The sequence below is a fragment of the Drosophila tropicalis genome, unplaced genomic scaffold, assembly GCF_018151085.1.
Source record: "Drosophila tropicalis isolate 14030-0801.00 unplaced genomic scaffold, ASM1815108v1 contig_845, whole genome shotgun sequence".
NCBI classification, from domain to species: Eukaryota; Metazoa; Arthropoda; class Insecta; order Diptera; family Drosophilidae; genus Drosophila; species Drosophila tropicalis.
Window position 1 is genome coordinate 4,904,986 of NW_027173338.1, and position 15,030 is coordinate 4,920,015.

A 15,030-nucleotide genomic window follows, 5' to 3' on the forward strand; every position below is an offset into this window, starting at 1 on the left:
ATCTATTACATCCAATCCAAACACAGTTTTTGGCTCCCTCTCTTTATCGGACTATCTCTCTCTCTCTCCCTTTCTCTCCCATGCTTGTACTCTCTCTTGCTTTCTCCTGTTGCAATTTTAATCAAAAATTCATAGACAATTATTTTTCCATAGAATTTCGCGACTATTTCCCTTTACTTCTCTTAATCCTTGAGCCAAAAGGTTGAAATTAGTTCACCAACAATTTTTGCTTCATATTTGGTTTTTGGGATTTACTTCTCAAATCCTGGATTTGAATGGAGCTCAAAAATTTGACCAGGTAATCCTTTGGGCATAAAAGGGTTAATTCGCTGGATTTGTTCTAGTTTCTTGAACAGATTTTTGCATACATGCAAATTAGTTCTGGCTAAACATTTTGTAAATCTCCTTCTACATACATTTATCCTTCCCAAATACTCACACAAACACACACACACACGTCTACACTTATGTTTGGCTGTAGAAAGATGTATCCAAGTGTAAACATTTGTGATTAAAAGTGTTGGTTAGAAGCTCCTGGATCTGTTTGATCCTTCTTTTGGCATCAATATTAAAAATGCATACTTTTCAGATTCTAAAATGGCTTTAAATCTTAATATATTGCAAAAAGGTAGAAACAGTTTCATACGTTTCAGTTTTTATATTATGATTCTGTAATTTACATATTTGTTAATAAATCATTTTTTCATTCGAAGATTCTTTTTATTAGTTTTTAAGGATAGAATAGTTCCTTACTTCTTCTTTTATGCAGTACTAACAATTATGATAGAAGTTCGCCAACTTTATGTACTTGAAATAAACTAAACACTATCTTATGTCCTTGGAAAAGTGCTCTTCTATCAAAATCAATGGCCAAATTTCACATTATTCATAACCAATTACATCTTACGTATGAAAGAATTAAAATTTAAGCATAGGTTGACATTTTAATTGTTGAAATTTTATATACTCAAAAATTTATAAACTACCTAAGTAATTAATTAATTTCTTCCCTGATCTTTCATATTTATATTTAGTTTATTAAATTGATATTTAGAAATTATTGCAAAATTTGATTGAACCCTTGACCATAAAAATATAAAATTACCTGTTTAAGAGCAGCCCATAAACCCTTGTCATAAAGATGGAACATAAATCCGTTCATAAAAATGTTTCAGTTGGCTACCTAAGAAGTTAAGAAGTCCAGTGAGTAGGGGGATTCATTCAAAATCTAGGATTTATCAATAAAGTAAGATTTGCACAAAGGGGTTAAGCGTAGGTGAGAAAAGCAGAAGAAAGCCATATAATAAATCCAAGTGGACATAGAAAAGAAAATTTGCAGACGACGACGACAGATCGATCGATCGATCATGAACAGGAAATCGTAAGGAAGAACTAGGATAAGACAAAAGGACGTAAGGGCAAGCGAACGAACGATCGATCGATCGATCCAGTAAGTCAGGCCAAGAGTCAGTGCGGGCGACTGCCGAGAGCGCGACAAATGCAACCAAAGAATGTCCCTTTTATCACAGTATCCTGCTGTTGACAGAGAGAGGCCAGAATCAACAGGCATTTCCATACTGCTTGCAGGACACTTCGCCCTGTTGACAGGCATTGTTCGTGCAAAAGGAAACATAGGGAAAATATCGCACATTACGATCAATTATGAGACTGAATGGTGTCCAGGAGTGGAACGAAATGGGCAAAAAAAAGAAGAAGAAGAATATTCAGTATGGGCCCAACAAACTTTTTCAGGAAAACTCAACAGAAAAAAGGAAATTTTCTTGTGGCGTTAATTGAAAATTACATGGCAAACATTCTATGTGAATCTTGGAAATGAAATTCGCTGAGGTTTCGCCGTTTGGTTTTCTTTTTTGCCTAGTCTTTGGTTTTAATGAGCCAATGAGTCGAAGGCGTTGTCCTATGGTTTCTCGAAGCGTGAACTGTGTGATTCGATCTGGTGAATCGCCTCGCTTGTGGCTTGGGCAATGAAACCATAATGTTGGCCAGCATGGAGTCATCCCATAGAATCAAAGGCTCCTCGTTTCACTCATCTCTGATCATCACTAATCAGTGCCTGACCACATGTGGGTCTCCTTTTCTCTTTGGCCAGTGCAACGCCTTAAACCATGAAGGAGTCAAGAGTGAAAAGAGTGCCGTATCCTATAATGGTTCGATTAGTATACATTTTACGCTTAAAAATTCCTCAAGTCGAATAGTAATGTGGACTCTGAACAGAATGTGTCTCTTTATATACTGTAACGAATTCAGATTTTCATTTCACTTATATATAAATTGTTGCCATTTCCAATCTATTCCATCCAGAAACATCAAGCGAGCCTCTAACTTATATTCACTTCGAAATCCCTTCAAGTCATAATTTTTTTGAAAATATTTCTAAAATAAAGTATGTAAATACTTTGCGCTATGTGTGTGGTTTCTTTTGACTTCTTAATACGGCTTAAATCAATTAGTTTTGTCGCGGCTGTCAAAATGCCAAAAGGATACACCAGGGAAAAGTCAATCGAGCAACGTGTTCATTGGTTTTTGTCGGCAAATTGCAAAAAAATCAAAAAGGGAAAACAAAAAATATGTTTGAAAATTTCCAACTCAATTAGTGCCCCTCTGCCCAGTTTTTGCTTTGGCCTTTTCTTCTAGCCGCAAACCCAAAAACAAAAACAAAAAAAAAAATGAGAGAAATGAAAATTGAAGGCGTTCAAATCTTCATCTGAAACCTGCCGCCTACATACTTCCATTTTCAACTTCTTTGACTAGTACACCACGATTCTCCCTCTCTCTCTGTCTCTCTCTCTATTGCCCTTTCAAGTATGCCGCTTTCAGTGAGTGAGTGCATCATTATCATTCGGCAATTGGACTACTGCGTCAAAAAGAGCTGCCTACAATTTCCCCCAGACATTTCACCATTGTGTATAGGGACACGCACACAATATTTTGGGCAAAAAAAAAAAAAAAAATAATGGGAAACCTGTAGAATGGGAGGAATATGGTAAGAACAATAACTGTAAACTACTATATAGATGGCGCAAATTAATAGACAGTCATTTGAGCACATGTTTTGTAGTTGTTTTTGCTTCTGCTTCTGCTGCTGCTGATTTGATTGTTTTGTCAAGTTGTCTAAAATATCAAAGTGAAATACCGCCACATCCACAGAGAGAGCACATCTTTCTAATAACCCACAGCGCTGACGTCTTCATTGTGTGTACTTGACTTTCGGTCAATTTATTTTTTCAATTGTTCCAACATAAAAACATTGAAGAAGAAAAAAACAACCAACTACAACAACAATGCCACCAAAAAAATAATACATATGAGTATAACTACTACTATAATGTATATATACATATGTACATACATATATATTTGAAGGCACTTGTACTTCCTTTCCTTGTTATTATTGTAGTGGCTCAACGATCTACGCTTCGTTTGATCTTCACATTCCATACATTCAACGATCCACATGAGTTGCATATGTTGTCCTACTTAGTTATTGTAGTTTGTTCATAATTTCAATGAGATTATACATCTTAGAGAATTTGTCCCAAAATGTCAATGTCAGGATCAAACATGAAATATGTTCATTTCAGGATAAATTAAACAGCTAACAAACACTTCTAAAAAGTAGTCAAGTGTTTTGTTTCAGTAATCAAAGTATTCTTATAATAATATCTGCATTCAAGTGAAAAGAGTTGGAAATAAAGATATAAACAAATTTAGCCCTACTTAACCCAAGAGTCTAGAGCCTAGGCAGTCATCGAACGTTCTCAAAAGTCTTCTTGAATCCAAAGCTGAAATTTCTGAATACTTTTTCATTTTGTCTTTTGAATTGACTATGAAATTCTACAATTAAAAAAATATTTTCAGATTTATCTGAACCACTTACTTATTTCGTCTATTATTATTATTAGCTTGGATTGATCTAGGGTTAAAGATCTTACTTCAAAGTAACTTTAAAGTAAAACTTAAGACAAATACGTTACTTTAAAAGTTTTTCTCCTTTTTTAAAGATTTCCTGTTATAAACTGGGTAATTTACAAATTTTCCAATGACTTTAGACAAAAAGCGACTTCAAAGACATAAATTCATTTTAAATTTCGATGTATATGTTTCCAATTGAAAATATCATTAAAACATATAATATAAGTATGATATTTTTTATAATATATTGGATGATTATATATCAGTTAAAAAGGGAACCTGTTTGAAAAGCAAAATACTTATTTAATTGGAAGGGTTTACACATAAAAAAGGTGGAATCTGCAGTTGCAAGCTTTGCTTTGTTTTCTCGCTTCATGTAGTTCGAATTCCCAACTACTTCAAGCGTTGAATATATGCTATGGCCACAACAACTGTGGATTCTTTAGCAAAGTCCGCTGATAATAGAACTTGGTGGTTCTTGAAATAGCTATACGGATAACCAGCTCACCTTTTGTGCTGCCTACGATTTTAAATCTTATAAATTATTAAGATTTGTTGACCTGAAGGCCAGCTAAAACCCAGTTTTGATTAACTTCAATAAGGTCGAAATCTAGACATAGTTAATTTTACTAATAATTTCTAAACTAGTCAATCCACAAAGAAAATTACATATATGTACATATGTATTACAAATATCAAAGAAGTTAAATTCGGCTATGCCGAAGTTTATATACCCTTGCAGTCCTTGACAATAATAATTTCACATGTTCAAAATTTCTTTTCTGCAACTCAATTCATTAATATACAAACAAAACAATTTTACTCTTCATACTATGTACAATTTGTTCTTCTTCTTCCCTCATTCCCTAAGCAAAGCAACGCACGCATACACATACAGTTTATGTAGCGTTGCGTCTGTGTGTGTATGCATGTGCTCTGTTGATTTGATGATGACGTAGTAGGCAGCAAGCAGAGCTGCCGGCAGCGATTGAACCGATTTATATAGACTGTAACTTGTGTTCTATTTATCCGATCAGGGTCAAATTTTGGGATCTGAGATTTTATATCAAATTCTATTATATTGGTAAATTTCATGGGGATACTCCAATTTTTGCAAAAATTTTTGTTCCAGAGCTATATGATATAGTAGTCCGATCCCAAAGATTTTCATACTTTATCTCACCCGGGTAAAAAAAAGCTCCCAAAAAAAATTTCATCCCGATAGCTCTTAAGATGGCTGAGTAAAACGCGTACGCACCGACGGACAGACGGACAGACGGACAGACGGACAGACGGACAGACGGACAGACGGACAGACGGACAGACGGACATGGCTATATCGACTTAGCTTCTCATGCTGATCAAGAATATATATACTTTATGGGGTCGGAAACGTCTCCTTCTGTGCGTTACAAACATCTGACCAATTTTATAATACCCTCTGCAAGGGTATAAAAAAGGATTTGTAGAAATTTCTAAAATTATATGGCTTTGAAAATTTTGTACTTTATTATATACTTTTTATTTCAAAGGTTTTTAAATGTCATTTTCTTTTAAAAAAGGTTTCGTTGTTGATTCTGAAAGAACGACTTTTTGGAAAAATTATAGACTTTAATATTATTTTCCCAAAAAAAATGCAAAAATATTAAGCGTTTTGCAAAAAATTACAAAAAAATAATTTGACCTTACAATTTTTGAAGAAAACTTTGTAATTCTTAACCATTACTTTATATTTTTCAGTTTTTTTGGCAAGATACATTTGAAAATGTTTCATTCCTGATTCTGATACTGCAAATAGAGAAGTCTTTAAGGATACATGCAATTAGAGGAACAGCAATATCGAAATACCTTATGTGGAACAAAGCATTGGCTGTATATCAACTAGAACCATTTTTTGTGGTTCTTTTCTTTGAACTAACTAATGTCCCGCTAAGCGTGCACACGCCCTGCTCTACCTTTTTGCTAATCTATATAGAACAATATATGTATGTATGTATGTGCCTTTACCTTTGGCGATTCGAGTAGATTCAAACAGTTGTGCCGCAACTGTCTAAAAGTAAACACACCCCAAGCGAGTTCGAATGCCCCGTCGATGCCTTTCGAAAGGAATCATTGTGAGGAAATAATAATAACGTATATTTACGTATATTTTGAATTGCGAATCGAACTGATGATGATGGCGATGATTATTTTGTGTGTGTAGCGATAGTTTTCACATGTTTTGTTCAAACATTAATTCCGTTTAAATGATTTCCACTTTATGCATTTAGCTTTGCCAAATGTAATCAAGTGGAAATGAATTTGACCAACACAAGGAGTGGTTTTTTTTTTCTCTGTGGTTCTTTCCCCCTATTAAGATTATTGTGTTTCCAGTGAGCCGTGAAAGCAGAAACATGCTGAAAAACTGATTTGTGGAACAACTGTGACCAAATAACGCGACAGGAGCCTCTCCTTCTCCTCATCGTCATCGTCCTCCTCCTCCTGGAATGAATCTGTAGGTTCTTGTGCATCAAGGTCAATGATATGGCCACAAAAGTTTGTGAAATTTAGCTAGATGTGATGGTTAACCAGCATAGGCCAAAATATGCCATTTACTTTGGCCACATTCAGCCCAGCGTAAGGCGTACAAGGACACACACATTTTGGTTGGGCTCAAGGACAAGGCTCACCTCAAGTGAACAGCAGCTGAATTTTCTCAGTCTGTGCTATGTTTTGGCCTGCTTGCTGTCAACGCTCATCCCACAGCGGGTGCAATGTCCTTTTTTGTTATACACCACGCTGTGGATGGATGGATGGATGGATGGATCTCTCCTTGTCTCTTTACGTAGTGCTCCCTCTGGTGCACTGCTGGTGCAAATCGTTTGACATTTAACACTAACCTTCTGATATCTCTCCCTCTCTTTCCATCTCGCACTCTCTATGTATTTGAAATCAAACAATGCTGCAGGCCAATGTCAGGCCAATACAAAAGGACAAGTTTTTTGATTTCCAAACTATTTTGCTTTAGTTTGTCTCAAGATAACACCTGAGGCCTAAACATACAAAACTCCTTTCGACATATTTATAACACATTCCCTCTCTCTCTCTCTCTCTTACACAGCAAAGAAAAACGTGATCAAATCTTACTAAACAAACAATTGGCAACTCAACGGGACAGAAATTCTATCACGAAACAGTAGAGGAAATGCAAATTCTCTTCAAAGAGACAATAATTAAAGGGAGCTGATGTAGTTTAGTCGCTTACCCAGATATGTCCTTTAGAATTCCGCATAATAATACGAAAGGAATCTAAGAAATTAATACCTAAATAGGCATTGGAATTAGGCTTAAAACAAAATTTAATTTACTTTTGTTGGTGGTTTCTTTTATTTTATTTCTTTACTGAATACTCCCTGTATTTCTTGGTACTAAAATTTGAACACTTTCCTTTTTGTCGTCCTTTTTGAAGTACAAGATTTAGACATGGGTTTCATGGGTTTTTTCTGAACCGATTGGTTTAAATGAATTGTCTTAATTACAATTTACAGAACTTAATGACTTATAATAACTTATAATAAATTCATTGTACCATTTTATGAAAGACTTTAAGTAATCGAAGTTGATATTTGCGAACTATCCTATAAGGACAATAAGCAAGATTGTCAAAGGTAATCATGGTCTAAATAGGTGGTCAAGTGGGTGACTTCTTTAGACGTGCAATCTGCATGCTGTTGTCCAGAAGTCAGAGTGCTAGTGCATTATCATGGGTTTTAAGCCTGGAGAGGTACCGAATGCCATACCTCCGGTTCTTCGTAAATGACTGAGTTCCGCACGAAAGGAGTCACTTGAACAATTCTGCGTAGAAGCTTGTTCTGGAATCGCTGCAGAATCAAAACTAAATTGAAAAGCAAGAACTTATTTCTATATTTCCTTTGCTTTTAAAGGTAAAAAAACTTATTATGGTAAAGAAGTTCAGATGGCTTTAAGAACTTTTCTAAAATGGGTCTCAGCTTCAGACTGAATAACCCTCATTTCGTGCCTGATCTTTTGCAATTTTTTACTTTATCTTTAATTTGCAGTAGTTTATTGATAATTATTCTAATAACTTAAAATTTTTAAGAGTAAGTTGATTATCTATGAAATTTATTTTTGCTTTAATCATTTATCAAAGACAAGCTTAGGTTATATACATATATGTATATATAATATACATATGTATATACAAAAAAATAGACAATAAATTATGCCTTATCCATTGGTCAAAGTGATCACTTTTTGTTTTTTCAAGTGTTACAGGTTTGGTGAAAGGACTTCATTTGTGTGTAGCGATTTCTCAACAAGTTATCCTTTAGCTACCGCCCCTCATCTCACACAGACATACAGACATATGTGAGTACAAGTATTTACACAATGATAACCAAATATTTTTGATGCTCAGGCATTTTCTCAATTTGAAGCAATGAAAACATACAAGTCGCAGAGTTCTTTGATGTTGCCCCTCCGTCCCTGCATCCCAATGAAATTTGAGTGAGTCAGTCGGTCCCACTGTCCTGAAAGGAGACAAGTGTTTTCGGGGGTTTTTTTGTTCCATCATTTCTCTTGTGTTTTTTTTTTTTTTGTTGTAGTTTTGTAATTAACCGACTTTTCATACATAGACAGACGCAGGCCATGACGAGCCACGTCCACGCCTAAACACTTCACTTGGTGTGTAGTTTTCCCCCGCTTGCATGTGTTTCGTCTCCGCAATTGTATCAGATTTCCCTTCATCTACTTTTTCTTCAGCATTTTTGTACGTCTCCTGATCATCTGATTCCTTTTGAAGGCGGCGCTCCACAAGTAAGTAACACATTAGCTAGGGAGTTAGACCGGCGCCTTGAAAGCCTTGGACTAGCATCGTCATCAACATCATCATGATGATGAAAAGTGTTCAGGGAGTTTCCCTCGACTCGTTTTTCCGCCGTGTTAATGAGAAAGTGTCATCTTGATGTGACGTATGCGGTAAAAGACCAAACGCGTGCATCTTTTAGTTCCATCTTGTCAGTTTTAGAGGGGTCGCTGCGGGGCAAGGTGTGAAATCAAGGCTGGGTAAATTGCCACCAGTTGAGGGTTAAAGAAGAGTTGACATTCTGTTTCCAGTGTTAATATAAATAAACAAACTAAAGAAAAAGACCTAAATATTGAATATTCATGTCATTAATCTCATGAACGACTTTTGCTTAGGTCCTTGCCTAAATTTATCACAGTCGTTTTTGGCATCATCTTCAGAGATGATCTGAGGCAGGATCTTTGGATCTTGGACCAGCTGTCATCATTAGTTTCTGTTTGTTCATACACACATATACACACAATAAATCAAACCCAAATTTTTGCTCCTTAGCAGCCTGTAAAAGAAGTTAATTGCTGTGTTAACACGTCCAAAAAGAGAGAGCGACCGATCGATTGAGACACAACAGACGGCAAACACAACATACACAAACAGAACACGCACACACACACACACATATACACGCACACAAATCGTGCAACAATAAAAACCTCGCTGCTCATTTCAATAAGGCCAAAAACGTACCAAAATGTACAACAAAATTTAAGACTATTAAAAAAAAAAAACAGAACGAAGGAGCAAACAATCCGCTTATGGATTTGGACTTCTTTTTCTCTGGCATTCCTTTGACTTTTTAATTGTTTTTCCTTATCATACCCTATAGTCATAACAGGCGAAGGGTATATTCCCAAATGGAAAGTAACAGGTTGGTCAGGGACTGAATCAATCAATTTGTGTTTGGAAATTGATCTAAGGCTGATGGACTTCTTTGGCATTAAAGCATTAGAGACATCTCAAACAAAGATTGATCCCTTGACCTACCCATACCCAGATGATATTCAATCTGAAAGATCCTTACAGCTAACGAACTTCTTTGGGGAGAACTTTGGCCCCTAAAGTATGTGATAATCAGCGGAATTCTTAATTTGAAACAAAAACAGAAACTTTGGAATGTTCTGTGAAGCTACACAAAAGTTATAAATTAATTGTATGATGAACGAATACTTTTCCTGCCCATTGCCTACTTTAAGGAGCGAAGTAAAATCCGGAATCCGCCATTAAAATCCGGAATCCCTGAGTCAAAATTTCTAGTTTCTGTCTAGAAACTCTTGATTTTTTAAGATAAATAGAGACAAGCCTATTAATTTTAAATAAATGGCTTTATAAATCTTTCCTTAAGCCGTTATTTCTAGTGCAGAGTTGATTTTAAATAGCAATCGTGTTTATCGAAAAGTTATCGATCTATATTCAGCAAGTTAACTCTGAGAAAACAAGTCGCTAAATAACGCTTATACCGATCTGGGAACAAACCAAATAGAGACATAGATATTACATTACTAGTCCTTGTACAGGGTATCACATAGTCGTTACTTCGATTCAGCTTCGATATTTTTACTTCTTTGAGATCAGAGCGAGTTTTGAGGTCTAACATTTTGCACGCGCGCTCAGCATTTGTGGTGATTATTATGATTATTGTTCGATCGGTCCTGCTCTTTTCTCTTCATTTGATTGCATGACTAGGATCAAGGATCTGCGCCGTCGCATAAATCAAGGACTCCCGCAGTGCTCGAGGCGTTGCCTTGGCCAGTTGCCTTTTGGTTTTTCAATATATAATTGAGACGTTGCTTGCCATGGAGTCGCCGGCTTTCTTCTAGCCGCACATCCAAGGCGATGTCTAGTAGTAGGACGAGGTCATGACAATGTGATAGCAAATGTTTTTAAAACAATGGCATCAAAGTCGATAAACCGAATCCTGGCCTATGAGCCTATGAGTCGATGTGTGGTGGTTGTGGCGATCCTTTTCTCATTTTATTCTCGAACGGCTGCATTTTTCAGGTGACATTTTTGGTCTTTTCATTTCTTGGCTTTTATTGCGTTAACAACTTGGTTTTCACCTTTCGGCACGGCACGTTGACAACAATGTAAGGCGGCAGCTTCCCTTTTTTTTCACTCTTTGTTTCATTTTGTTTTTTGTTTTTCATTTCTGGTGCGGCTGTTTGGATCTTTTGCCGCTGTCGCATCCTCTGATCTCTTGATAATGTTGTCAATTTTGTGTTCAAATCACTAGATTAGCCGCAGAATCACGACGATGACAAGGTGACAGTCGGTGTTTTCTTTTTTTTTTTTTTTCGTCCCCAAGGATTATATTGTGACCTTCTTTATTTTTTGTCCTTTCGAGTATAATAGGGTTATGACTTGGTTCTTTTTTATAAAATTATTGAAAGTGATATGGATCATTGAAAAGTATTGGATTTTATCCTGGATTTTAAGAGAGATATTAACGCATTACTTTTCTTTTCCCCATCCCTACTGCTTTGGTGGTAATCAGTTATGGGTTTTAGGTTTTCGATAATACAATATGATCCTAAGATAATTGTGTCAGCTTCTTTGTTTTCTTAGCCATGTAATCTCAGTGGCATGAAGTAGTAAAGCATTCAAAACCATGACGTTTTGCCAAATAATTGAAAACTTAATGGAAAATCTTATATAAATTTTACAAATTGTAAGTAAGCTTTTTCTGCCCATACCTGGCTAAGTCCTCGAGTGTTTGTAGATCTTGATATTTGTGAATAAATTTGTTGTTTATTGGGAAAAATCTAAAAGAAAAAATATCAAAGAAGCTAACTTCGGCTATAAGTTTATATACCCTTGCAGTTCTTTATTATAGTTAATCCGATAATTAAAATGCTTAAATATTTTTCAAACTACTGAATTCAAAACACATTTATGTCGACAAGCGAGGCATTTTAAAATCTTACTATTATAGTATATTATAAATAAGTTGGCTTAAAAAGTAATACTGTGATATATATGATTCTAGAAGTAAATTAATATGATAATATGATTTAGATATGTAAAAAAGGGCTGAAAGTAAGATAATATGATTTAGGTATGCAAAAAAAAAAACTTAAGTTGGTGTAACTTGTGTTATATTTCTTCGATCACATTCAAATTTTGGGATCTGGGGTTTTATATCCAATATTATCACATACTTATGTAAATTTCATAGCGATACTCCAATTTTTATGAAAATGTTTCTTCTAGAGCTATATGATATAGTGGTCCGATCCTTATAGTTTTCATACTATATTTTTCCCAGGTAATAAAAAGCCCCGAAAAAAATTTTCAGCCCGATAGCTCTTAAGACGGCTGAGTAAAACGCATATGCACAGACGGACAGACGGACATGGCTATATCAACTCAGCTTCTCATGCTGATCAAGAATATATATACTTTATGGGGTCGGAAACGTCTCCTTCTGTGCGTTACAAACATCTGACCAATTTTATAATACCCTCTGCAAGGGTATTATTAAACCACATTCAGATTTTCACATTCTTATGCTTATATGCGAATACTCCTGCCAATTTCTGTATCCTGTAAATCTGAATTAAAGTTGTGTCATTTGGTCGACATTCTTTGCGGTAATCCTAGTTAATCGATGATCAATGTGTTCATTGAGCAAACAATAAGTCATGAAATCCTGTTCCATTTTGCAATCTTAATATCTAATGAGCTTCTAAGAGAATACGGTTAAGTTTAAGGTAAAAAAGCATTTAAAGATCTTAAATATGATTGAACAGTTGATAAGTTAGGTTTAGACTGTTTTACTTATCTTGGGAATATTCATTAAAAATAATTAATAAATAAATATGAAATTGAAGAGTGAAATAGATATATGTATATAGATAACATGGGTCATATTGGTTTTTATATATATTAATTCCGAAGACTTTCGCCCAAGTTTTTCTCCTATTCCATTTCAGTTTTAGTAAAACATTTCAATTTTTCACAAGATACTGCTTATATCAAAATAAAATGTCTTTTATAATTCCTTTATCAACATAGTGCAGACATCTTACTCGAACACAGCAGGATAATGAATCTAAGTGGAAGAATGGATGCTTAAATGTGCAGGGTTTGGCTACTAACGAGCAATTATCGCCAGCTCCCAGGCGTTGTGTCGTTTCACGATTTCACACAGTCAAAATGAAGACGATGTCGAAAAGTCAAACCTTATTGTATCGGGCACATACAATACATACACACACACACACACACACACACACATGTCCTCATCATGAATTAGTTACGCTTTGGGGGGGAGTCCCAACTGCATCTCACACAATTGTTAGGACACAATGGATGAAAATATTTTCGTCCTGTTGTCAAATGATTGCATTTAATGTATCGAAATCTGCATGACGAATCAGAATTAGTTTCAGGCAAGCTGCAACCAGTTGAACGATACCAAATCGCCATATCCTGCCTCCTATCCGCATACGATATATGTATATACTTTATTTATATGCCAACATATGCAGCCATGTGCTAGGTTTTTATATAGCAAACCGCACAGAGACAACTTAATCAAGGAGGAAAAAAATGAAAAGGCAAATGCTCTAGTGTGTAACCGATCAGTTCCAGTTCCAGTTTCAGTTCCAGTTGCACTTACTTACTCACTGGGTGGGTGTTGTCAGTGAGTTCTCGATATGAAGAACATTTTAAATTTTGCAGTTTTATGGACCCGAACAAATCTCAACAGTTAGATTGAATCGTTTGTTAAGTTAATGTAATAAAATACTCCAAAAAAAGTTACAAGACACATATGATTCCTTGACTTGGAGCAGATGTTTAGGGGATGTAGAAGACATCTAGTTATAATTTTAGTATTTTTCTAGCTTACTTCATTATAGGCTTTTGTTTGGCCATACAATTTATGATGATATATGTGGGCTATTAAGAATATCGTACTAATTAGACTGTTCCAAATTCGCATAACTTTAAGACATTTCACACTTGCCTCACAGGCAATGTTTTTGTCATTTTTTTGTTTATCTCTTAACCACGTTTTTAAAACTGGCTGCAAAAACTCAGAACGTAATTCCGAAAAGTGCAAGTTTCAATACAGTTTAAATCATAATTCCAAAACTCATTCCGTTCTCAAGTGATCACTTTTCAGAAGTCCTCCAACAAAAAATGCTTCAAGCTATGAATGCCAGGAATTCGTAAGCTCATTAAGTTTACAAACCAAATTTGATTTCTTTTGAGTTTTTAAAGTATTTGGAAGAAAATCTTGGGTTTCAATTTGACAATTGTAAATTTTATACAGAGCTTAACAGGAGTTTCTCAAAACACTTTTTAATCGTTTAACTAAGCATTCAAATTCAATTAGTTTCTTAGGATCACTTAATCAAATGGCCAAATCTCACTTAACTTATTAAAATGTTCCTTTAAATAATATTTCTATTGACAGATGTTGGAAAAGTCTTTAGAAAATGTAAAGAAATTAAAATTTTCGGCTTGGTATTTTGTTAGTAGAGAATTTATCAAAATTGAAACTTCTTAGTTGTGTGTCGAAAAAAAGTTAACAATCCAGACCGCAAAGGATCCCCCCTCGATACATCTAAAGAAAAATATAATATATTTTGCAATAACTATTATAAAATGTATTTCACGACAATTTTGTATCCCTCATTTCTACAACCAAACACTGCGGCTTACGAATGATGTCCTTTAGCTAAGTGAATTGATTTGGCCCTAGAGAACGCTGTCTGTCCTTGTGATCTAAGAGATCTTTAACTTTATCTTATGTTTGCAATAAACTCTTTTTAGAAATGATGTTTATCTAGCATCCTTTATTATATAATATTAACCAACAAAACTGCACATTATTCTCTTAGCATAGCCTTTCATTCAAGATCTGATTACCGTCGCCACTCTAACATTACTGCATTGCACTTAGTCGCAGGACATCTCGAGAAAGTGGCACGAGACACATCCTTCCATGCTATGCATCCACATGTACGTGTTTGTGTGTGTGTGTGTGTGTTGGATGTATAAAGAAAGAAAAAAAAAAACAACTATAAAAAACACTGCGCGTGCCTTAGCCAGCCAGCAGCATCCTTTTTGGGCACAGGACACACAAACTTGTGAGAGAAAGGGAGAGGCAGGGGGACGACAGGCTGTAGAAAAGCACGTGACAATTGCGTCAACACATTTTTCGCTGAGATGAGCACAAAATGATTGGGGCAAGAGCCAGAGAGACAGAGAAAGCGAGAAGACGTGAGCAG